Below are 26405 nucleotides of genomic sequence, written 5' to 3'. Positions count from 1 at the left end.
AATCTCATCCTGAGGTGTTTTAACAGGCAGACAGGTAAACCACAGGAGATAAATATTCTGCTGACTGGCAGTGAAAAGACCTTAGTTGGCACACTGTGGCTAAGTACAAGCATTCAAGAAGCATTAGGCAGAAGTGCTCTTATTTTTGAGCTTTTCTCTAAGTGCCCAAGGTTAGGCTGGGAGCAAGCAGAAGACATGGTAGCCTTTGTTGGGGGGCTCAGAGGCTGCCTACATGGGCCAATCCCAGCAGGAGGGAGGAGTTCTCACAACTTCCAACATGCCCCATGGACTCCCTGAGCTGCCAAAGACTCCCAAGTGCAGCCAAATGGCTGAGCCATCCCTGATTGGCTGGTAGGGACATCATGGTCATCCAGATCTGATGGGGCAGCGACTCATCATCATGGCATTTTGCCCTCATGGCCATGAGCCGCCAGCCAGCCATCCTATGCATGTCCATCTACCACTCCCTGGGCCTGTGTGTGTGTGTCAGATGCCTGGGTTCTGTTTGTGTGTGTGCACACATGAGTGTGTACCAGATGCCTGTTTTCTCCCCCTGCTGATGCTAGTGGCTCTGGCCCCACACAGTGGCAGGCTGTTCAAATCCACAAAGGACTGGCTGAGTAGTTTTTCACCTGCATGAACTGGGAGCCCTTCCTGGATGAGTAGGGTCTGAGGGCTTTGAGTGCCCCTGCTCTGGTACTGGGTCATGTGTCTCCAGCCCCAGGTTCCTCTGGCACTGCATCATGGCACTGTATCATGGCCACCACTGCCCACAACCCCTATAGGAGAATGCAACCCAAGAAAGAGACTTGCCTCATTTTAATCCAATGTTGAAACTGCCAAACTTCCAGTGTGTTTGTTAAACCAAAACCGTGGAATGTTGCCTGCTCCAGAACCTGGAATCTTCTCAGTTAGCACTGAGAGAATGGAAACAGACCCTAGATACACTGGGTGCCTATGACACTGAGGAGGGAGGTAGGCAGCTGCAGGGGCTCAACTTAACAAACACAAAACTTTGGGGGAGCAGAGGAAATGTCACATGCAAAACTGCCACCCCTCAGTTTAATTACATGCAGCAGTTGCCAAACCCTTTGTGTCCATAATAACAAAAAACTGTGGAATATTATGTTCTCTGGAACTTGGAGCTGAGTCCAGGTGGCTGCCTATTCATTCAGAGGCCATGCTACTCCCCCCACAGTGAGGCCCAGGCCTAGAGTGGCCTGGCCTGGTGGGCTGGTAGGTTGCCTCTCCCTGGTCTCCCAATTCTGAGCTGTCCTGGGCCCTTCCAGGACTGGACTTAAAACTTTTGGGGGCCCTGTGCTTTGGCCAGTGACCAGCAGTGACTGTAGGTAGCAACTTGGCCCTGTATTCTACCCTGCTGATGCTGGTGGCAATATCTTCAATGATCTGGAAAATGGGATGGAGTAAACCCTCAGCAAGTTTGCAGATGACACCAAGCTGTGGTGGAGTAGTAGATACACTGGAGGGTAGGGCTGGTATTCAAAGCAATCTCAACAAATTGGAGGATTGTATCAAAATAAATCTCATGAGGTGCAATAAGGAGAAGTGCAAATTCCTACCCTTAGGATGGAGCAATCCCATGCACAAGTGCAAGCTGGGGACTGACTGGCTAAGCAGCAGCTCTGCAGAAAAAGGCCTGGGGTTTATAATGGACAAGAAGCTGAATATGAGCCAACAGTGCACCCTTGTTGTCAAGGTTAATGGCATGCTGGGCTCAATTAGTAGGAGCATTACCAGCAGATTGAGGGAAGCAGTTATTTCCATTTAGTCACACTGGTGAGGCCACATCTGGAGTACCATGTCCAGTTTTGGTTCTCCCACTACAGAAAAGATGTAGACAAATTGGAGAGAGTCCAGTGTAGGGCAGTGAAAATGGTTAGGGGGCTGGGACATAAATAGAAGCTGAGGGAACTGGGTGTATTTAGCAGCCTTCAACTACGGAGATTAATTGGGGGGTGGGGCAAGGCTGGATGGCAGCTATGAGGGAACACTCCACACTGCACATTGATGGGGAGATGCTAGGGTGCAGGGGAGTCACTGACCCATGGTCCAAGGAGCCAGGTAGGCATTTGGCAGGATCTTGTCCAAGGAGCAGCATTGGAGCTAGACTATTCTCAGTGGTGGCAGATGACATAATAAGGAGCAATGGTCTCAAGTTGCAGCAAGGGACGTTTAAGTTAAATATTAGGAAAAACTCTCTCACACAGAGGGCAGTAAAGCACTGGAATGGGTTATCCATAAAGGTTGTGGAATCTTCATCCTTGGAAGTTTTTAAGACCCAGTTAGATAAAGCCTTGCCTGGGGTGATATACTTGGGGATGGTCTGCTTTGAGCAGGGGTTTGGACTAGATGATCTCCTGAGGTCCCTTCCAACTCTAATTTTCTATGATTCTTTCAGTCTATGAGTTAATGCCAACCTTGGCATCAGGTCTCAGGCAGCCTGGTCCCTCTTCTCTCCCACAGTACTGTTCCCTGGATCAGATCCCACTGGATGCCTACTTGGCTCCTTGTACCATGGGTCAGGGACTCCACTGCACCCCAGCATCTCCCAATCCATGTATGATGTGGAACATTTCCCCATGGCTGCTATCCAGCTCCCACACCCCATGGGGCTTTTGGGCATGTTGTCCTGGGGAGGAGTTCCTAGAGCAGGGCTCTCTAAGCTGAGGGATAAGGGTAGGCTGCAGCCTGGCCCACCACTCCTGCCCAGGAGGGCAGTGGTCTTCCTATAGGAGGCAGTGCTGATGCCACTCAGGGGTGTTGTAGCTGGGTCCCAAGTGGTCTTTGACTCTTTTAGCTCCATAGTGGTGCTGATGGTCTTTCTCTGACAGGAGATGGCCATCTGTATACATCATTCTTGGACTTTTTCAGTCCATTCCTGGGTGGCTCATTCAAGTGCCATGGAAGTGTGGGTGCAAACAGTCACCAACCTGTCCATTCTGACCCCCATATTGAGGGTCTCATTTGGTTCATATTTAATTGGTGCCATCTATGCACATGTCTGCAGTTGGCCATCCTGGCCCTAGCATCTCAGGCTCCATGATTGGGCCTTCTGTGCACAAATGTGGTTGTCCCCTGTCCAGACCCTTTTCCCCCATCCAGGGATGGAAGCTATTCAACTGCTTATAACCCAGCACTAACCATGCCATGAAATGCCTGCATTCCGCCTCCCAGCTGGGAAACCTTGGATGCCTGGATTCTATCTCCAGGCTATGGGAGCTGGGAGACCCTGGAACCCAAACGTCTGGGCCCAGTGGGATGAGCCTTCTCCAGTTCTCTGGGAGGAGAGGGAAGGATTGAGTGGGGTGTTTTTGTTAGGGAGAATTCTTGTTTGCCATTGTGCTTTACCTGCAGCAGCGCTCAGAAGTAGGTGCTCTACTGAACAGTGGCTAGAGGCATGCCAGCAAAATCTAGGGTTGCAACTGTTATAAAACCTTAGCTGTGGGGATCAAAAAAGCTGTCAGTGTCTTTTGGGGTGTGTTTGGGTGTGGTTTTGCATTAGGTAGATCCACGTAAACATGCTAGCCTCTTTCAGGCATTAGGTTTGAGGGATGGGGCAGCCAGTTGTCAATTAATCACATTTATGGTCCCACTCAGTGTAACACAAAATGAAAATCCCCCAAGAACAGTAGGAGGTTACCAACTCTGGTGCCTCTACTTCATTCCAAACAAGTGGCATGAGGTCAATGGGGAGCATCAATAAACTGGTATCATCACTCTTTCATGTGGACAATTGTCAAGCCAAGAATATGATGCTTATCAAAGTAGGCAACTATATCCTTCCCAATGAGCATACCCCAACCTACCAAGGAGTCACATTAGATCATTTGCTCACCTATAAACATCACATTCAGAAGGTCAGTAGTAAAGTCTCTGCTTGGATATCTGCCTTAAGACATTTAGCCAGCATGACATGGGGTGCCAACTTCAAAGTGCTCAGAACCACTGCACTTGCAATGGTATATGCTCCAGCAGAAATCTGCACTTTTGTATGATCCAAAAGGTGTCTCCCTAAAAAGCTCAACACTGTACTTTACAGTGTGCAGAGACTTAACAGGTGGCACAACTTACACACACACAGACTCACACACACACACATTTTCATTGCACTCTTGGCATTAGACCAAGTGATATAAGAAGACAGCCCCTAACTGCTCTGCTGCTGTCAGGTTTCTGAGCCCATGAAGAGCCCAGAAGGCAGAGCAGCTTCCTCCCACTCGGCTTCTCATTGCACCAGGAGGGTGGAAGGCAGCTGGGAGCTGGAGCTGGAGCTCCATGCCCTGGGGCAGGAGCCACCTGGCTGCAGCTTCCCCTCCCCCTCTCCACTCCACTCCCCACCTGGCTGGGCATATGGTGCCTGGTATACAACCCAATGGCTGCTGCTGCTTCCCTTCATTACCTGCTGCCAGGATTGGCACAGCAGAGGCAGGAGGAGAAGGAGCTACTGGCGGCACAGGGAGCTAAGCACTACTAAGGCAGCTGCACAAGCAGTGGGAGAAACCTTGTTGGGAAACTGTGTGTGCTGGCTGAGACCAGGGCCAGGGCTGAGGCTGGGGCAGTGTTGTTGACAGGTACAGGGCAGGTGTGGGTGGGTGTGTAGCATGGGCTGCCCTGGGTGGGAGTGGACAGAGCTCAGCCCCATGTGAAGCTCTATGGGGACAGCTACAGGCTGGATACAATCGACTGGTGGCCCATCAATCATATTTTGCCCACTCTTCACCTAGGAAGTTTGGCAGAATATCTTTAACTGAATGTTTTTTTTCCCCAAGAATATTTAGACAAACATCTATCTGTGAGGGATAGCTTAGATCAGGAGTTCTCAATGGGTGCCTGTAGACATGCAGGGAGGTTGCGCCAATGCTCTATAATTACAGCACATTAGAACAGACGCAATTAATTGAGTCTTCTGGAGTGTACTAATTAGCACACCTCCACCAGCCTCTGCATCTCGTGTATCAGTATACTTGTGCTTCAAAATGGTTTTTGGGGTGCTTTAACTGAAGCTTATTTGACAAGCTTTAGTTAAAGCATCCTCACCACCATTTTGAAGCACGGAGATACTGGTGCATGAGATGCTGCAGGTGCTTTAATTAGAGCAGTCTTTGGAGCTGTAAAAATGCCCAACCTTTTTAGGCTTGAGGCACCCTTCATTAGCTTTGGGAACTCTTCAGAAAATGTCACCTCTTAGTTTTCACTTCCTTTTTCAGTACAGAAAAATAATAGAGTAATTCTTTTGTTGCCAAAAAACCAAAAAACAAGAAACAAACAAACAAACAAAAAAATCAGGAAAACTACAATGGATCAGAACTTTTTTTGCACTAAGAATTCCTATTTGAGATCTCTGCATTTGTCTTGTGACTTATATTTGTACACCTAGCAGTGTTAACATTGTGTGGTGCCCTTGAAAGAATCTCAAGGCAATCTAGAGTTCTGTGGCACTGTGGCTGAGAATTACTGACTTAGATATATTTGACTAAATGATCTATTATAAGCCCCTCCAGACTTATATAAGCTGTGCTTTGATGCACTTTTTTCAGGGAGCTACAGCAACTAGCAAGACAGTTTCTTGTCAGTCTTAATCTTTCTAGGGTCTTTTCTTGGACACAGAGCTACCTTATGAGAGAGGCATTAATATTCAGTTGTTGAGAAAGCAAATGGCTTTCGTGCTTTATGTAGCCACCTCTGTTCAATGACTGATATATATGTAAGAAGCCCCCGGAGCCTGGATCACTGATTTCTCTTCTTCTAAAATACAGGTCTGCAAGTTTCATGAAATCTTTTATTATTTGGTTAAATAGTGATTGTATACAGAAGGATCAGTTTTAATAAAAGAAAAAGGAAAAAAGGATAATCTTTCCAATGACTGTTCAGATTTTCAGTAGTTTTCCATTTGTAATTTCCATCATGTATATGAACCATAAGTACAGTAATGTTGCAGCAAAATATTTCCACACTATCACCTGCAATTATGTACATGTTATTTAGCTCAAATCCTCTACACAAATTCATGTTTTTTTGTATAGATGTGAGAAACAGTAAATAGGTTGCTGTTTATAGCTCTGAATACAAAAGTAAAGACAGGGATCATCAGAGAGCCAGCCCTTGGCCAGGAATGATCCTGGCCATTATGAAAATGCATAATTTTTAAGTTGAGGAGTAAGATTTTCTCAATAATGAAAGGGCTAGAACATAAACCCCTTACTCATATAGGAAAGCAACTCTTGGTCCCTGTGAATTAAGGGATCATAATTTGACCAATATATGAACGTGTTAGGGATGTCTTGCCCTCCAATCCCCAAATCTCCTGCCCAGATAAATACTCTCAAGTTGAAAGGATGAGTGAAGGAGAAAGAATATCTAACAGGCCAAAGCAGCTCAGCAACATGCAAGAGAGCCAGAGGTGATTGTAATTTTGCCAACAGTGTAGAATTTGCCAAAGAAGCAGATGTAGCTTCACAGAAAGAAACTTCCCAGTTTGGCATCTGAGATCTGTAATCTCTTATCCAAAGGGAAAAGGAATAGTGTATGGTGTATGAGCAGGGACTGGAATGTCCACATGGGTGATTCTTCTAGACCCATTGGGGAAGTTTCCTGTATGCGGGTCAGTGAATCAACTGATGCTCAGTTAGATGGAGAATAGCTCTTGAACAGGGCTGTGGATGAAACCTGGCTGTATCTCAACACCTCTGGGAAGAACAGATTTAACAAAAAGAAAGGAGTGGATTGAGCACTGTGGAGGAATGATTTGAGGAGGAAGTGCCTCTATTGTCATGTAATGCTGAATTGCTAGAATAAAACTTGATTTTAATCCTGTTTCACAATACACTGATTGTATGGAATCTATCAATGTAACAATAAGTTATGTCTTCACTGTGATTATAGCACATCTTGTTTAAAGGACTAAATGAGAAGCTAAAATTGCTGTGGCATGAGGATTTATATTACAATAGACATTTTTGCATAATGTTATGGTGCTGCTTCAGCTTTCTCTAACATATGCAGCTTCAGAAGATACTTTCAGAGAATTTTGAATAAATATTACTACCAGGGGAGCATAGCATTTTAGAGGAGTGAACCAACAAGCGGGACAAGACAGTCCTATAAAACAGCACACACATAAGCCTTTAGACTCTAGGCATTTGGGGGTAGATTGGAGGGGCAATTAGTAAACACTATTGAAGCTCAAGAATATACATAATAATTTCATTGCAGTGTGAACAATCAAGATTCCAGTTTGATTTTCAGTGTCACAGTGCCCATAGGAATCCTATCTTTACCAAAAATTTTCTTTCTTTCTGATATCTACTAGTTTTTCATCAATATTGCACTGAAGCACTGTACAATGTGCAGATGGAAAGACGGGTTTTACTATAAAGAGTCTAAAAGACATTGAAGATAGACTTCCTAACTTACTGTATGTAGAAAATATAAGATTGGGAAATACAGATTAGGTCTTATTTATTACTTCCTTAAATCTGTCTAAGGTATCCCACCATCATGTCATGAGTGCTTTGGTTCAGACTTTAGAAGGAACCAAGAAGAGGGGGAACATGCCAAGACTCTAATGCATTTTCTCCCACTATGGTATTTGATATGTGGGATCCTATACACATGCTCTGGGGTGGGGAGGGTAAGGCATTTTAACAAGAGTTGCTCTTGGCAGCCACTCTAATTAAAATGCTATAGCATCTTGTGTATACAGAATCCCTTTAGTTAAAGCACCCCTGCTGCTTTAACTAAAGCACAAGATGCTGAATGAGATGGATGCTGCAGCACGCTGTAGCATTCTAATTAAAACGCTCCAGCAGACTTGACTAATTGAGTCTATTCTGATGCACTGTAATCAGAACATGTCAGAGCATGTGTATAGGCACCCAGTAATTTGGGGGGTGGTACCAAATAGAATTTTTCTTTTGACTCAAAATGAACTGTTCATTTTTGGGGGTACTTGAAAGAAAAGCGAAATGATTTGAAGGTTAGATTTAACAAGGTCCTCAGAAGGCATCCTTCTCTTTTCAGTGGCCAGAACACTCACCCAGAATGCAAAGGCAGCAAGTTCATTTCTCAATTTTTCCCGGAGGGGTGGGAGGGGGTGCAGAAGGCAGGGACGGGACTTGAACCCACATATTCTATAAGTAGGAATTGACCAAAATCACTTTGGTCAATTCCCTTTTTCTGTGAAAAACAAAGTTTCTATGATTTTGGTTTTCTTTTTAGAAAAGACAAATAACAAAACCATACTTACTGGGAAGTAGAAAAAAAGGCAGGAAGCCCTGTAGGTTGGGGGAACCGGGAGGGGGAAGCGGGGCTGCTTATAGCATACAGTGGGAAGGCTGCAAGCAGCTGCACCCAGGTCTGCAGAGCCCCAGCCCAGGTGTTGCCAGTGATGCATGCACACACACTTCAGGGCCAATGGTGGGGAAGGAGCTGGGGCTGGGACTACACTGTTCCAGGCCCCTTCCCTGCTGTTGGCCCTGAGGTCCACGTGGAGTTTAATTGAATGCTTAGATTGGGGATTGCTTGAAACTGTGGCTTAATTCCCCTGATTAAGCCCAGGGAAGCCACTAATCCATGCTTAATAATGCGTGGATTAATGGCTTCCCTGGGCTTAATCGGAGGAATTAAACTGCAGTTTCAGGCCAGCTGCCAATCTGTGAGGAGGGCAAGACTGCCAGGGTCCCTTGGCCAGGCAAGGGCAGGGGGGGCATGGTGATAAGACCATGAAAATGGTAGCCAGCCCCTCAATCTCCCTGTTGGGAGGAGGCCACCTACCTCCTTAGTTGGGTAGATCCCTATCCATAAGAATGCCTTAACCACCATGCCGTAATGTACTTTGATAGTATTGGAGTGATGTATCCGTGGTGGTCCAGGAATTATGCAAGAGGTCATGGATGTCTTGCATTCACAACCTCATTTAACTTGATCACAGCCATGAAGTTGGTCCAATACAATATAGCACCTACACAAATCTTTGCCTCGCACATAGTTTACTTCGACAAGTTGGGAGAGACTTTCACTCTCTCCAGTTGATGATTTTTCCCTTTACATGAATAAATAAATATACCTTGGAGCAGAGACTAGAACACAGATATCCCATCTCCCACGTTAGTGTCATAATCAGGAGGATAGAGAGTTTTTTCTCTCTCTCTTTCTCTCGTTCTTGCTCAATGTGATATTTAAGCATTTCATGCAATGTACAACTCAATAGGAGGAACTGAAGAAATCCCATTTCAGAATGCCTTAGAGCTTCCTGAGATGTATATTCAAACCCCTGCAATGAATTGGGAAGAGAATATATTTTATGCAGTCCCTTTCCCTTTACAGTATTCTGTAAAGTAAAGCCTGATTTACTAATAGCTTAGGAATACTGAAATCACATTTTTTAATGAATTCACAAAAAAAAGTGAAAACATAGACAAATTAATTACCTCTACAAATGAGGAATTTAAACCTCTGTCTCAGGGGAAACTGAAAGGTAGATGGCAAAGATAATAGAAAAGCAAAACTGAGTTCCTACAATCTCTATCCCCAAAATAAAACATTAGAAAATACTGCAGAATTGCAGCTCAACATTTTTAATCTGTGTATCCTATCAGACATGAGGGGCAGATTTTTAAAGACAGATATTGTAAACAATTTATTTACCTCCCCTATCATCTTGTTTTGCCTGTCTTGTCCTACGGGTTATGGGGTACTGCGTGAAGGACGACTTGCTAAACAGAAGTATATCATATGGTCATTTCTTGTAAATAAGAAAGAATATCACTTGAAAATGTTTTTCTTTTATTATAGTGAAAATAACTGCTATAGTGACACCAAGCAATTGATACTTCAGCACACCTAGCTCTGGTCACATAATACGGTAACTTAAGCACTGCAGATCAGTTGTCTCAAAAGCTCATGTTATGCCTTTCTTACTGAGAGTCTGCTGTTGACAATAGTAAACAGCTGGCACTATCTGAATGTTTAAAATAACTGGCACCACATGAAGAAACAACAAAAGGTCTATTTAAAATGGCTTCGGAAATATCGTAAATGAAGCAGAATACATCATGCTTTAAAGTCAAGGGCAACTGTCAGTTCTGCACAAGGGCTACAGGAGGCAGGAAGGACTTATACAATCACTTTAAAATTGTAAACACTTGTTATAATAAGAGAAGAGGCCCAGCAGCAACAGGACGTGAGCTTAGCCAGCACAGCAATTATTCCAGTAATAATACAGTGTGTTTCTTCTTTACTGCTCTTGTGTGGATTACAAATGGGATCTAAAACAGAGCTGGATAAGCCTGGGAATATTGTATTTATATTCAGTTTAGGAGCCAGCAGGAAAATCTACGGAGACTGCAAGGCTCATTGAGGATCCTGGCCTTATAGATAGGAAACAATAGCAACAAAACATTAAAAGCCTTAAGGAAGAAAAAGAATTGATGTTGGATTTTCCCAGACATCCTTGATAGTAAATGGATAGGGTCACACATCTTTTTCTCCACAGTCAAATGACCTGACATTTTGCTGCTGTTATGGCCCTGTTGTTCCCTATATTTACATAAATTACCAAGAAAGATGTAAGCTGAGGCATTTGCATCTGATAAAAATTCTTTCGAGAGCAGGATTTAGTGGAGAAAGACAAAGCTCCTTGTTCTTTTGATCTTCATCTGAAATCATTTATTTCTTTTCCCTGTGCTTTATTTAATCTTTGAACAATGGGCTATCAAATATATTTCACTGCTATTGTTTTTTCTTCACCTCCTTTCTTTGTACTGTAAGCAAACTGTTTTAATGTTATGGTTTATGCAAACATTTTCTCTCCGTATGTTTGCTCTGCTTGTATTTGCCTTCACTTTTCCCCACTGAGCCAGCTAGTCCATTGCCAAGAAGATTTTTTCCTTTTCCATTTTTAAACAAGATATCTATTTGTGGCCTTTAGAAACCCCTAATGATTAAAAAAACTTTTTAGTTGTTAGAGGAATTGTGTATCCCCTCTCCATCCCTTTGATATTTCTGATCTGAAAGCTATCAGCTAGGACTTGCAAATGGACCTGTTGGTGTCAGGCAAACCTCAGTAATAGTTTGACAAAGGTTTATTTTTCTTCTTTTAACCTTTGAATTTAAGAGTGGTTGAACTTCGAGCAGTTCTTCACTGAGCTGCAAATATTTTAACAATTTTCTGGTATCATAGTCAGTAGAAATTACAGCATCTGAATCTGTAATCAATGAAAAGTGCTGAAAACACACAACAAAGTGTGCAAAAGTCAACAGATGCAGAATGCAGATGGAAGGCAACTGGCACTTTGCCTAACACCTTGTACCTATAATCTAGAAGCTATTTTGTCTTTATTTCCTCTTTTTTCTTAACAAGATGGTTTTTTTCACTTGTAAATCATATCCAACCAAATAGGCCACTAGATTTCTGTCTGGTGAATGCTAGTTTTTCTTGCTTTTTTCCCCCCCTCATATGCTTTTAATTCTTTTAGGAAACAGACTCGCAAGGACACAGGTTATGGATTGGCTAATAGCTTGGGTTTTGCTAAATCTACAGTGTGGGGAGGTTTAATGGCCACTGGGGTATGAATAGGGTTAGGACTCCTGTGTTTGTGCTTCATTGCTTCCAAAGGGGAGAATGGTAGTCTCTCCCTTGTTAGGCCTTTCTGACAGGTGTTATATTGCAATCACACACACCAAGATTAATTCAAATTCTGGATCCTAACTTTACCTTTCAGGCTTATCTCTAGATTTTTAGCACTTGTTTTCAGAAAACTGCTTTTACTTTCACTAAAAAGAAACATAGTTTTAGACACCTTGCCCAAGTTCAGACAAGCGCGGCGGTGTGGTATGTGGCACCGCAAACACGTCTGCGGCACCACATATTGTACATTTAAATGTTCTCTGTGCTGCAAGGGAGTGCTGTTCATGAGTGCTGCTCCATTTTTCCTTTCTGGGTTTTTTTTTGACCCCTGGATATCCAGGAGTCAAAAATAACATGGGAAAAAAAGTGGAGCAGCTCACACATGGGCAGTGCACAGTGGTCAGAAGCAGAAATGGGTCTCCCAAAGCTGTGCTGCAGCTGCTGACCAGGCTCTGTGCAGCAGAATCGCTGCTGCAGCCCGGGGAGGCCCCCAGATCCCAGGTAAGGCTGCTTACCTGGCACTGGCCCCAGACTCTCCCACCCCTCCCCTAGGGTAACTTGCTGTGTGCCAAAGCATGTGTCACACAGAAGTTTCCATAGGACAAGTAGTGGTGGCTCAAGGTACATTGCTGTTACTTGTCCTCAGGCAACCAAACGTCCACACTCATCTGGAAGCGCCCCTTCAGTTCTATCATTGAAAGGAATGTAGGACGTTTTGGAAGCTAAGCATATAAAATAAGATAACTTATAAAAGTCAATACTATGTGAAGCTATGAGTCATCAAATGAGGGAGACACTTTAAAAATATCTAAAAGATTCTAAATTCAGAATTTTGGATTCTGAATTCAATATTTTATAGTGGTACTAATTCAGTCTTCTTTTTTTTAAGGAGAGGTACTCAGTAAATTATTAAAAATACCAGATTCCCTAGCTCTGATCTGATTCTATTGTCTTTATTCTGATTGTTCTAGGGGCTCATCTACACGTATAGGGAATCACCTACATCGATGTTTGGCCTATGCATTTTTAGAGAGATTTCTAGAAGAAATTAGAAATAGAGTTAATAATAAAAAACTTAACAGATCATATTTCTGATTGCATTTCAATTAAAACAAACAGCCAGTTCTATTTTTGTCTTTAAATGGGTGGAGAAGGATCTTAAGCACTGAATGTTACCAACAGAACTAGTCAGTGAAAGTGCCATCTAATTAGTCCTTTGTCATTGTTGCAATGTATTGCCACTCTATACTGCAATCTAGACACCATTTTGACCTTTAAGTGGTTTTGGAATACTTGCTGCTTTGTATCTTTAAGAAATCAATGGGTTGGCCATTGACTACAAGGGGAGCAAAGCTTTGCTCATTCCAATGCTTTTGCAAACGTCACCCTTTGAACAGAACTGATGGTGTTTTATTTCATCAGTCAAACTGAGGGTACCAGAACAGACTGGGAAAGAGAAAGCAAATCATTTTATTACCAACTACAGGGCAACAGTGGTCTGGTGTTAATTAGAATCTCCAAAGGGGCATACTGATTAGATCAAACGGTTCTATATGACAAAAGATATATCACATAATATTTGCAGAAAATTAGCAGAAGAGCACCAAAATACAGAGTTGATTATGATGTTACCTGAGATTTGCAGGTGCCCTCAGATCTCCAAATGTATAAATTAAAGTGTTATGCTGCTTGTTCCACAATGGCACCTTCCTTGCAATGTCCAGTAAAAAAGAAGTCTAAACTGTTGTGATGTAAGAACACTCCTATGTATATTTGCAGGTAGAAAAACTGTTATATCATTAGCAACTGCAATTCAGACTATATAAGAGCGTGGATTTATGTAAAAATGAGGTTTTAAAATCTCACAGTCTTTCTAGTAAGAAACAAATTACATTGTAATTAGAGCTGTGCAAATTAAACTTTTAGTTTTGGTGGCCAAACTGAATGATGAGGGGTGCATCTACATTGGATGCTTACTGTAGAGTTGCCTAATTAGCTCCACAGTAAATGTCTCAGCCTCTACACATGCAGTGCTATTAGGATAGAGTAAACTAATTATAGGTTAATTAGAACTTGTCTTAATTACAAATACTATACTATAAATACAAGTACTATCCTGCAGCAGTGTTTTTTTTACTCGGCAGCAACACACATGCTGATGCTGACAGGGCTAGGTAGGGCACAAGAGTGCTTCAGTATGGGGGCTGCCTGCCAGCTGGCTCTTCACTGAAGCATCCTCATGCCCTAGCCAGCCCCTCTGCTGCACGTTGAGCTGGGTTGGAGCAGCCCCGGGCTGGCAGGTTGGCCCCCCCCGGATTCTTGCCAGCTGGGACTATTTTGACTCAGTTGAGTGTGTTGTAGCTCCAGAAGCATGTTCAAATGTAGCACCCGGGAGCAATAAACTCCATTAATAGCATGTGCAGATGTGCACAAGGATGATGATAAAAGAACTGTTTGAAATTGACTCAAACCAGGAATTTTCTGAATTTTTAGAAAAATGATGCATGAATTTGGGGTCCAATATGAAGTCTTGTTCAACTGGAAGTCCATTATTTTATGTGTTGGCATTTTTAATAAAAGCAAGGAACTAAATTTAGAGGGGACTGAGTTGTTATTCATAAAAATCAAGATGACGGAGGTGGTATCCCACCCTTAGCTCAGTGGTTAGACCACTCAGATGAAACATTTGGGACCTGCACTTAAATCCCTTTCTTGAGACAAGATATTATTCCTCTGAGTCTTCTAGAATATCTTGTTTGGACTTTCTCTTCTCTTCTGTTGGGGCTGTTCCATTACATGTAAAACAGTCACTGGAGCAGGGGCTGGGATGTGAATGTCCCACATCTCTGCAGAGTGTTTTAGCAACCGTAGGACAACCGTAGAGTAATTTTGTCTTTCTTCTTGGTCTCAATAAATATATAATTATTTTATGCAAAATAGGATAGCTTCTGAGGGGCAGACCCAACTAGGAATATCTATATCCTAGTGGTTGGGGCATTCTCCTTAAAAGTTCAAATTATTATTTTGACTCAAGTGTAGGCAACGAATTTGAATTTGTTTCCCATGTCTTGTGTGATTGTCCTAAACATTGGGCTTACAAGTGAGATATCCTATCAACACTTCACTAGCTGTGGGAGTGACATGCAAATTTTATGTGAACTTAGCCTGTAAAATCAAAACATTCATTTTCAACACTTCCAAGATTTGTACTTTTTTATTGTCTAAAACTATTTCCCAAATATAGCTAAAATTTGTGAATAGTTTTCAACAGATCAAAACTGTATTTTTCAGTGAAAAAAATGTATGCCAACCCCACCCCCCAACCAATCATTAGGTCCTATTTGTAACTTTTCTGAGATTTCCTACTCTTGGCTGGGCACAGAAATCCCAATGAAAGTCTCTTTGTCACTCACCATATTTAGTCTTTACAAACATTCCTTGGTATATTTTTCTTTTCCTCTCCATATTGTGATAGAAGTAAATCACAGAGGGCTCCCTTCTTTTGGGCAGTGGGTCCAATAGAGAACACATTCCTTGTTATAATCCTATCCTTCCTCAAGATAATTAGGTGGTCTTTCTTATTTGTTCTTTTTTTTAGTTCCTTCACTTATACTCATTTAACAAGATAAACTAAATTGAACAAAAAGAAGCTTCAGACCATTTCTGACTCACCAGGAGAGCTGATTGACAGACATACACCTCTAAAAATGGACTCAGTCCTATTATAACAATTTTCAATCAGTGGACTGTGGGTGTCAGGAGACAAAACCATATGTTTGTTAATGCTTTCCTAAACCCATGTTGTCACTAGCATTACCTTTGGCTTTTTTTTTTTTTTTTGCCTTCAAATTTGTTGTTTGTGGTAGGATTTTTTTTTTCCAATGAGGATGTATAAGGATGGTTATTATTTTCTACCTGTACTACACAGTTCTTAAATGCCCACCATTGTGAATATATTAGCTACATACTGTACACGGGACATAGTCTAATTATTCTCATTTTATTTTTAGTGTTATTTCTGAACAGGTTCAAATATTACTTTGGGATTTTAATAAGGGGAATGACCTGGCTCAGACTCCCTCACTGGTCATATTCTGAAAGTAATAATAATACACAATTTCTTCTGTTTTAATATGTTGCATAGTAGCTATACTTTAGCAGTTCCATTATAAAGCCATTTTCCTTTACAGAGAAAGGTACTTATTGGTTAATGCCATCTAACAAATGTTTTAATTTTCATACACAGTGGTACTTAACATGTGGGCTAGAAAGATTCCCCCCACCCCCTATTAGTTTAGGACAACAAATTACTCATGAACCTACGAGGCACCAGTCAACTTACTGCATACCACCCACATACTATGCATTTGTTTACACTGTATATATAGCCCTAAATCAAGCAGCTATATGATTTAGGTCTATATATATGGTGTAATAAATATATATATATTTCTTTTTTTCATATTTTGAATGTTTTTTTCTTTTAGTTACTATGGAAATGAACATTTGATTGGCATATGACTGACATCTCCAGTGGCAGAATTAAGTCTATTTGTCTCATGTTTTGAAATCCAGCACACTCACTAATTATCGCCTCTCTCATCTGCACATGCAGTCATTCTCAATAAAATATGCTATACATTCTCACGTCTCAGCAAGGCAGAGAAAACTATAAAGTTTTTGAATGGCTATCCTTAGTTTCTGGCTTTGCTATCTTACTCATGTTGCAATTTTTAGTGGTCCACAGTGAGTCTCCTAGTCATTAGTATATGCTACAAAAGTCTGTATCACATGTGGTTTCTGAAACAGTTTATGATCAGGTTATTATGCCGACACTTTGGCAAGCTCTCAGTTATTTTAACCTTCTCTGTCTCTCACCCTAATAGAAAATTGTTGAGATACCCCATTATTAAATTCTTTCCTTGTCTGATCAGGAAATTTTAATGGAGTATATTAGATGAAATCTTGTCTCCATTGAAGCCCCTGGGACTACTTCCATGGGCTTCAGTGGGACCAGAATCTAACCTCTGTTATATAATTTATTAGATAATAGCAGGATATACATACCCTATTTATTTTCACACTCATACTTCAATTCTTTAAGAATAATTAGTATCTTCAATAAAAGTGTGTTCACTTAAGTTGCACAACAATATTTGATTCTTTAAAAAATATAGGCCAAAATAAGTTATTTTAACACATTGCAAAATGCTTTCTTATAAATCAAAGAGTTTTAAACTGAATTGTAGATTAATCCTAAAGGAATAAGTCTCAGGGTAAATAAACATGACTGTCACCTTTGATTTCTTCCTCGGTATTCCTTGCTATGTCAAACCCCACCCCAACCCAGTAAGTAGCATTTACTCTGTACATGAGAAGGTTATCTATACTCTATCCTGTATGCTCATACACTTAATTGTTTGCTTTGTATACCATTGCAGAAATTCACTGGGAACAACTCAGAGATCAGAAGACTGCACTGTGCCTCCTTCCATAAACCTATTTAATTTTCTCACTGGTTAGTTTCTGCTAAACCAGTTGGCATGGCTGCTATATTCATGCTAACCACTATTCTGATTTCCTTTACAGAATTAATGTGTCAAATATCTATGTCCAAGGTCAGGGCCCTGTGAACATAATGATTTCTCTGTTTAATAGAAGTTAAGCCAGAAGAGACAATTAAACTAGTTTGGGCCACTGAGTTTCATAATATGATTTTTGGGAAGTACATGTATGATTAATGAGTTGTGTGTGTTGCCAGATCAGTTTCCAGTTGTCTGTCAGTCTGCAAACCACATTTCAGGTGAAGAGGTAACAAAGTCTTGGCACTGAAAGTCCCAAGGAAGGGTCAGTGCTGCAACCTATTTAGATTCCAGGGAGCTTAAGAGGACATGGGCCTAGTAAGCTGGGTCTCAGGCACATCCACCTGATGAGCATATAGTCACGGTTGTGACTACCAGAGTTATGGCACCACATTAAGGCTAATGACTTGCATTACACTAAATAAAGAAAATAAACTGTGCACCACAGGGAAAAACAAGGAAAGAGATAACCAGGTGCTTGAGATCCTGAAATAGGGGGGAATTCATCATCTGTGATATACCTATAGGGTTTGCCTGTGCAGGCGTCATGCCCAAGCAGCAGAAGAACAAAATATTGTCCCACTCTCAGTGCAAGCCAGGGCAAATATTTCTTCCTGATCCCTAATCTGGAAATCATTTTGACCCTGCTTAATAGTGGTATCTCAGAGCACTAGTACTCTATGCACAGTTGCCTGTCTCCAACTGTTCATACAGTGGTGGAAACAGAATACATCTACCTAGTGGGACAATAGGACTAAGCACTTCCTGACTATTATAATCAATGTCTTACTGTAAAACTGGAAGTGTTATGAGCATGTTGAATACAATACAGATAAACCAGTTCTTCTAAGATGCATTCAGGGAAGAGATGAACAGAATGAATCCAAATTTAGAGGGGATGGCGATCAAACTTTTTTCCACATATAACTGCCTAAATTATCAAGTCACTGTCCAACCTTTTTCTTCAGTAAACCATATGAGTTAAACTACTTAAACCTCACGTGTAAAGCTTGTTTTCAGCTACTAGATCTTTCTTGTGGCCCTTTGAACTCCCTCCTGTATTTTTACATCTTCCACAAAGTGTGGGCACCAGACAATGTTCTCATATTGGTCTTGCTAGTACAGCGGTGGGCAATTACTTCAGCTGGAGGGCTGCTTAATGAGCTCTGGAGGGCTGCAAGGGTAGCTACGTCCCTTGATAGGTGCCCTAGCCCCTGGTTGCCAGCTTAGGACACTCCTTCTGAGAGGGGGTGGCAGGGGGGCTATGCCATCTTGGAACTGGAAAAAAACTAATCATATATTAACAATCAAACAACTACTATAACATATTTTAATTTTATTCCAACAAATATTTTTGTCCTGATTTACATATGTTTGCATAGTGTATATAGAGGTGATTGCATAAAAGCTCAAAATAAAATCTTACTCTTGTATATTGTGCATGGAAACGTGTGTGGGATATGTATGGTGGAGTGTGTGGGCTGTGGGTGTGTGGTGGGCTGAGTGTAGAATTTGTGGGGGGGCATGAGGGAGGGTGTGTGGGGGTGGGATGTATGGGGTGAGGGAGGGTGAGGGTGGATGTGGAGTTTGTGGCAGGTTGTGTATGGATGTGTGGGGAAGTATGGGGGTGTGTGGGCAGGGTGTGGGGGAAGGTGTGTGTGGGTTTTGTGGTGGGGGTGTGTTTGGGGGAGGGTATGAGGAGGTATGGTGGATGCATTTGTGTGTGTGGCAGGGGATGGGGGGCTGGTGATATGCAAGTCCTGGGAGCTGCACATGAGCCACAGGGAGCCCTGTGCAATGGAACCAGGCCAATCCGGGCACTGGGCTCATACCAACCCTCTGGGTGTGGGCCCTGCACTCTGGGTTTCACACTCCCTCTGGCCCTGGCCCCATGCTCTGCAATCCCACCCAACTGTAGTTTCCCCATGCCTGCCACCACTTCCCTACCTGTTGCCCAGAGTGTTGCAGCAGGGAGATGAGGAGGAGTCACTGGAGGCCAGGGATGCTGAGCAGTTCCCCGGGTGGCTGCAGCAGTAGAAGCCCTGCCTGGAAGCTGTGCACTGGCTGGGGCCCTCCTGTGTAGGAGGGTGGGGGTGCAGCATGCTGCCCCAGTGAGAGTGGGTGGGGTTCAGCCCCATGTAGAGCGCAGCAGTGGTAGTCATGGGCTGGGCCAGATGCAATTAATTGGTGGGCATCTGTCCATGGACTGGATGAAATCTCCTGGTGCACCAAATGAGGTCTGCAAGCCGTATTTTGTCCACCCTTAAACTTAAACTAGTGTTACTTAAACTAGTAACACAAACAAAATTATTTCACTACCTCTACTTTATAGTACCTTTTTAATTATATCTAAAGGTCAAATTAGCCCTTTTGGGTAGAGCATTGCACTGGAAGTTCATACTGAGAGGAAGACCCATGGATGATCTTTACATTCTTCTGCCAAAGAAGCTGCTCCTTCCTAACTCTCCAATCCTGTACATGGAAGTGGTATTCTTGATTTCTAGATGTTGTGTCATAACTTTGGCTGTACTATAATATGTTTTATAGGAGTGAAACTATTGAACCAGGTAGTTCAAGTCAAATCTGTCCTACTCATTAATTACTATCTCAGTGTTTGAGTCATCTGCAAATTTTAACTTTAAGTATTTTAGATCATCATCTAGATCACTGATATAAATATTAAATAGTATTGGAGTTTGCGGAACCTGTTAAAAATGTCTCTCTTAATTGAATGACATTTAATTTAAATGTCTCTCTTCACTGGCCAGAGCCTGGAATAGGCTTCCCAGAGAGGTGGTGCTCTCACCTTCCCTGGAGATCTTCAAGAGGAGACTGGATAGGCACCTGGCTGGGGTCTTATGACCCCTGCCACCCCCAGTGCTCCTTCCTGCCCATGGCAGGGGGTTAGACTTGATGATCTCTCTAGGTCCCTTCCCACTCATTGATTCTATGATTCTATGATATCTCCTTATTAACAGCAATTCAAAATCTGTCAGTGAGCTAGTTTTAATTCATCTCATGTCTGTTCTGGTAATTACATATAATGCAAGTTCCACCCCCCCCTTTATTTAAATCAAGAGTTCATGCAGTATTAAGTCAAATGCCTTGAAGAAATTCAAGGATACTATAACTAACCATGGCCTTTATTAACCAGACTTATAATTTTGTCAAGAAAAGACACTACATGTTTTTGATGAGATCTGCCTTCCATATAACCATGATGACTGGCATTGCATCTTTAGCCTTTACCATATTTACTTTAAAACCACATAGAATCAGCCCTCCAAAACTGAAGAGCAAATCTTAAGCAGAGAAACTGAATTTTCTTCACTGAAGTAGAAGCAGAGAGATGCTATGCTGCAGTGAAAGCCAAAATGGCTGCCTCTCCTCTCTTGCCCTAGTAAGTGGAAAGGGTTGAGTCACAAGTTAACCTTCTCACAACCTCTAAGGAATTTGCAGTAGCTATTAGCTGAACACTGTAACTTATGCCTGATGCAGCAACTAGCTTAGGGCAAGCAAACTGCCACATAAAGTCTGTATTATCTTGAGGTGTGAGGTATGGAAATAACACTTTATTTTTTATAATAAGGAAGTAACAGCATTGCTACTGCACTTGTAAAGGTCTAGGTTGTTGCTGTCCTTCCATACCAGGAAGATCCTACTGCCTCCCCTAGACTCTTTCCTGGGGTGCCACATTGTACTTGGGGCACATCCAGAAGAGCGCACATATGTGTAGAGTCCCATTTTTGCAGTGGCACAAATATCAGTGGCACACATTTGTGCCATTGCTTTGTGCCCCAAGCACATCCCTGTGTGTGTGCTCCGGCATGCACCAGATTTTCCTGGGTGGGGGAGGGGAGGTTGGGGCCAGTACCTGTGTTGACCCCAGGAGTCTTACCTGGGAGCTGGGAGGCCTCCCAGGGGAGCAGCAGTGCTGATCTGCATAGAGCCAGAGCATTGCTCTGGATGACCAGCTTCCATTTTTTGGTGGCACACACTGCTGCCACATGTGCCAGACTGCTGTTTTCTGCAGTGTTTTGGGTCTTGGGGTTTTTTTTTTGTTTTGATACTGGGATCTCCCAGTGTCAAATTTTGACACTGCACTGCAAATTAGCAGTGCAGTGAATGGGTGCATGTGTACCACATGCAGTTTTTCAGCACCTCAAAGAGCTTTGAGGTGGTACAAACCATACATGCACACCCATCTGGATGTGCTGTTTATGTTTCTAGGAGGACTTACTCCAGGGCACAAAGTCAGCCATGACTCTGGAAAATCTTTTCCCCCCTATTTTCTGCCCTCCAAAAATAACATACTTGTCTTATTTAGGATGTGTGGTATGTGACAGAATATGGTAACTCTTTTTTGATAGATTTTTTTTGATCAATCATGACAGTGTTTTCTCTCAGACTGCCATGAGATTAACAGATCAGTAGTTCCCTAGGACATACTTTTTACATCCCTGACATGTAGAGAAGCAATTAAGTTAGCACAAGTCTTCTCAACTTAAGTCAGAAGCTGCTAGCATTTTTGGGCTGTATGCTTTTGGGGCAACCTTGCTTTGTTAATTGTCCTTGGATCAAGGACCGCAAAGCTTCAAGACTGCTGAGCTGCTTGATTTAGGGCTTCTGGTTCTCTAGGCTGTGGGAATTGGTCAGGGGCTAGAAGCTTGAGAGTCCATCACCCTAGGGCAGTATTCATGGTAACACTGCCCTGGAATTATGGACCCTGGAAGCCCACCCCATGACATCCTGGGTCCATGGCAGGGAGCCTTGAAGCCCTGGGAATTCTAGTTAGAGAGAATGCGCTCAAGACGTCTGGGATCCCTGGAAAGAACTGGTACTCCTAGTATTTTTTAGGGATCCTGGAAGTCCTCAACTCTGATACAGTTAACATTGGATGCTTATGTCAGAGCTACAGACTTTGGGAGCCAGGGGAACTGTAAAAAGATCAAACCAGGTTCTGTCTGACCTCCCCCAAGGGTTCATGGAAAGGTCATTAAAACAGACATTTCTGAAAAATGTTTGGAAAATGCCAGTTCATTGAAACCCAACAAAGACCTTTTTTGTTGGAAGTATGCTGACCACCTCTAGTTAAGACAGCAATGTTAAGAAGTATATAAAGCAGAATAAATGAAGGATTATAAAACTAGTCTGGACTAAGCACTAGCAATGTAAAGTAGAGAACAGACTTACAGTGTTAGAAAGCTGACATAGATACTTTAATAGGTCTTTTTCAGCTATTATCTGTGATTCTGTCTTTACAGTTAGCTTCCAAGTAGCTATAAGATCTGCTTAACATTTATGATTCATTTTTAGTCTTTCTTAATACCAAGTTGCCAACAGTCTGCACTTTGGTGAATAATATACTTGATTCAATTTTACTCACTCACTGTGATGTAAGTGTCTGATAAAATACCATCTTTCCTTGCTACTGTTTGACATTTTGGTTTTACTAAGCTCACTTCACAAGTAAAAAGTAATTCAAAGAAGAGAGATTTCCTGAAAAGGAAGTCACTTATATGGCAATGACAAAGCTACCCATTTATGCATCACAGATTCTCTAAAGAAAGTAAAGAAGAATACATATTTTAAATTATATAGTATCTGCTACATTATAAAGTGCAATGGCAGCTCTGAAATATTGCTTTTGTTCTGCCATTGTCCTCATCACTTCATCAGAAGAGTCTAAGAACAGTGAAAGGAGAAATCTTGAAAGCTCTGGTCATTCAAATATTCTGTTTTAGAACGAGAAGATGCTATCTCTAGAACAAATCAAACCAAAAATTATAGAGGAACTTATAGGACTTGATACAGTTATGCAAACCAAAGTGTAAAGTCATGAGCCCCATTTTGAATTATGCAAAGCAAGGCCAGTACTGCATTAATGTCAGTCTTTTAGGATAGAGTATATAAACGAAGGCAAGACATATCTGTATAAAATTAAATAAAATCCTGAAACTTGATGATTTTGTTTGAGTATACGAGATATAAATTTGCTTGCAGGAAGGGGCAGGTCGCACCCCTTTTCGGCTGTGCACTGCATGCACAGTGAGCTCTTGGAGCTCACATATGTTTGTGGAAGTCCTGCTGATAAGTCTGCACATGCTGGGAGCTCTATGACCTCACCAAGTGGCAGATCACTGAGTGGTCTGCCTTATTTTCTTGCTTTCAAGTAGCTCTGGAGCTTGCTGCTAGTTTGCCCTTCCCCTCCCACTTCTCTAACTCTACCCCCCACCTTCCCTGTCCCAAATCCAGCAGCAGAGGACAGGAAGCCCAGAATGAGCTGGCTGAAATGCCAGTGACATCTGAGGATCCAGGATCACAATGAAAGGCTGCTGGCACACCACCCTTTGGCAGTGTGATACAAGTACGATGAGTAGAGATCTCCCGAATTTGCATCGGAAGTACATGGAACAGCTACTTCTTTAGTCTTGGAGTTTCCTCTGAGTGCCCCCCACCCACTCATTGGCAGGGGGGCCCCGCACTTTCAGCTTGCCACCAACTCCTGAAACCTCAGCTGTGGTTTTCACCTCCTAGTCATCCAGTGCCGGCAGTGAGCAGTGAGTGATGGGTCCTTTCCACTAATCAGCCATAGGGAGGCACATGGGGGAAACGCCAAGATTAAATAAGCCATCTCATTGCAGACTTCTGGCATAAATTCCAGAGATCCCTAATGATGAGCATTCTTCACTACATATGTACCACACAGCCAAGGGGGTGTGGCCACACCTGTCACCACAATAGTGAATGTTCCTATGCTTGTAGAGAAAGTTTCTCATGATTCCTTTCAGACAGTGATTGGTTTCTGACCTGAAATACGAGGTTTTAAATCTATTAAAAATATTGATGACAATATCCATTTATAATTATCTATATAAATTGGGTATTTTTTTAACATTAACACCCCCTTACATACAATGCTTCTTGTGAGTTATGAAAGGGGCTTTATGTGCACGCTAAATTTGAAGCCTTTCAGTTTTACATAATGTCTCCTTCACATGGTATGCAGAATTGTAAATACAAGCTCCCTGATTACTGCTCACGTCCTTTAATTGTACGCTTTACTCATCCTCACTGTGTTGTGAACTCTCCCAGCTTCAAAGTGAATTTCATGATGTAGTTATAAAAAAGCTCCCTGAGTCATAAGGTTAAGTGAGAATCTCAAATTTAATTAAAAGATGAAGACTTTTCATTAAAATATAAGTTTTTAAGTATCTTCTTGAAAGTAGAAACATTGAAAAGGTGGACTAAGTCCACCTTAGGAACTCAAAAGAGGCTGAAGTCCAAGAGGGCAAATAAAATAACCTCAAATTTATTATTAAAACTTTGTGGGTTTTTTGGCGCGTGGCGGGGGGCAGGCTTATGATTTTTTAACAACTAGGGTTGGCAATACTGATTATGTACTGTCTAAAGTAAACAACTACGATCTTTTCATTTTTCCTGCAGATTAAGGAAGTAATTTTTGTTGCTTGTGTCTGAATTCCTTCTGTTGCCACAATAACATTGCCTCAGATGAAGCAGGCTGTGGCCTACACAAGATTATGTCTCTCTGAACTAGTTAGTCTGTAAGGTACCACCCTAGACTACAGTGAGGAACATCAGGTATTTAAGATATTCCACATGGAGTGAATCTACATGAGCTATTAAGGCAACTCAATGAACTCCAGCATGGGCGGAACAGCCCCAGGCTGGCAGCAGGCTCAGGGGGTCAGCCCCAGGTTCTGGGTGATGGTGTTGGGTGGCAGAGAGGATGGCTTGGGCACAAGTTCAATGCTAATGTGTGGAACTATGCAGGAGGCTGTCCCCACACTTTAGTACCCTTATGCCCCAGGCAGCCCCAATAACCATCTACATGTGTATTTCATTGCACTTGATTACTCCCTAACAGTATTATCTTATGGTGGAGTTAATTAGGTTACTGTACCCTAACACCAGTGCACATCTACATAGTGACACTTTATTGCAGAGCTGATTAATCAGCTTCACAGTAAAGTGCATGTGTAGGTGCACCCACAGGGCATATCTACATAAGACGCTTAATGCCCACTGAGCTAATTCTAGCGTGCATTAGCGTGACAAGGCAAAAACGGTGCTAATATGCTAATACACAGTATTAGTATTTAGTATCTGTTATTACATTATCTGTTAAATTTAATATTCCATAATTACAGTGCATTAATGAACATGTAGACATATCCCACAGAGAAGAACTAATGAATAGGGTCAGAGTAAAGAAAGAAATGCACTTAGGTTTTAGACAGTGGGACTCCTTAAGTTTGGACAGAGCACCACTTCATCTGAATGAAAATATAGTCTGTTACTATGTGTCCAAAGGCAATCATCTGAAGGTTTTAAGTTCTCATGGATATTTATCCAATTAAAGGGAAAGCTCAAGGGACTGTAAGCAGGTCACTTAACCTGCTGGCTTTTGCAAAAGAATTCACTCCCTTATGGGCTCTTCTGCCAGATCTCCAAAGCAAAGTACAACTTTAAGAAAACAAAAAACCAAAACAAGATCCTTCTGTTCCCTCCCAGACATGAGGAGGGGAGTGTCCCTTGCTCCATTTTTCAGCACAACCTGGGACCATCCTTGAACAAGCTATTCTCTTCACAGCTTTCTTCCTCCTCTCTAATGCTTTCTCTTCTGGGAGCTTTCTCTGTGGGACACTTCCTCATTACCCAAATTTATAGATTTCATAGACATTAGGGCTGGAAGGGACCTCAGGAGATCATCGAGTCCAGCCCCCTGCCCAAAGGGCAGGAAGTCAGCTGGGGTCATAGGATCCCAGCAAGATAAGCATCCAATTTACTCTTGAAGGTGTTCAATGTAGGTGCTTGAACCACCTCCAATGGCAGGCTGTTCCAGACCTTGGGGGCTCAGACAGTAAAGAAATTCTTCCTCATATCCAGCCTGAAACGGTCTTGCAGGAGTTTGTGACCATTCGACCTCGTCATCCCTTGGGGCGCTCTGGTGAACAGATGTTCCCCCAGATCCTGGTGGTCACCCCTGATAAACTTATAGGTGGCCATCAGATCACCCCTGAGCCTGCGCTTTTCCAGGCTAAAGAGTCCCATGGCTCTCAGCCTGTCATCGTAACATCTGTTTTCCTGACCTCTGATCATGCGCGTGGCTCTCCTCTGGACTCTCTCAAGCTTCTCCACATCCTTTTTGAATT

This window comes from Crocodylus siamensis, chromosome 4, assembly GCF_052110815.1.
Source record: "Crocodylus siamensis isolate JL-2025a chromosome 4, ASM5211081v1, whole genome shotgun sequence".
Lineage (NCBI taxonomy): Eukaryota > Metazoa > Chordata > Crocodylia > Crocodylidae > Crocodylus > Crocodylus siamensis.
This window is presented reverse-complemented; position numbering follows the sequence as displayed.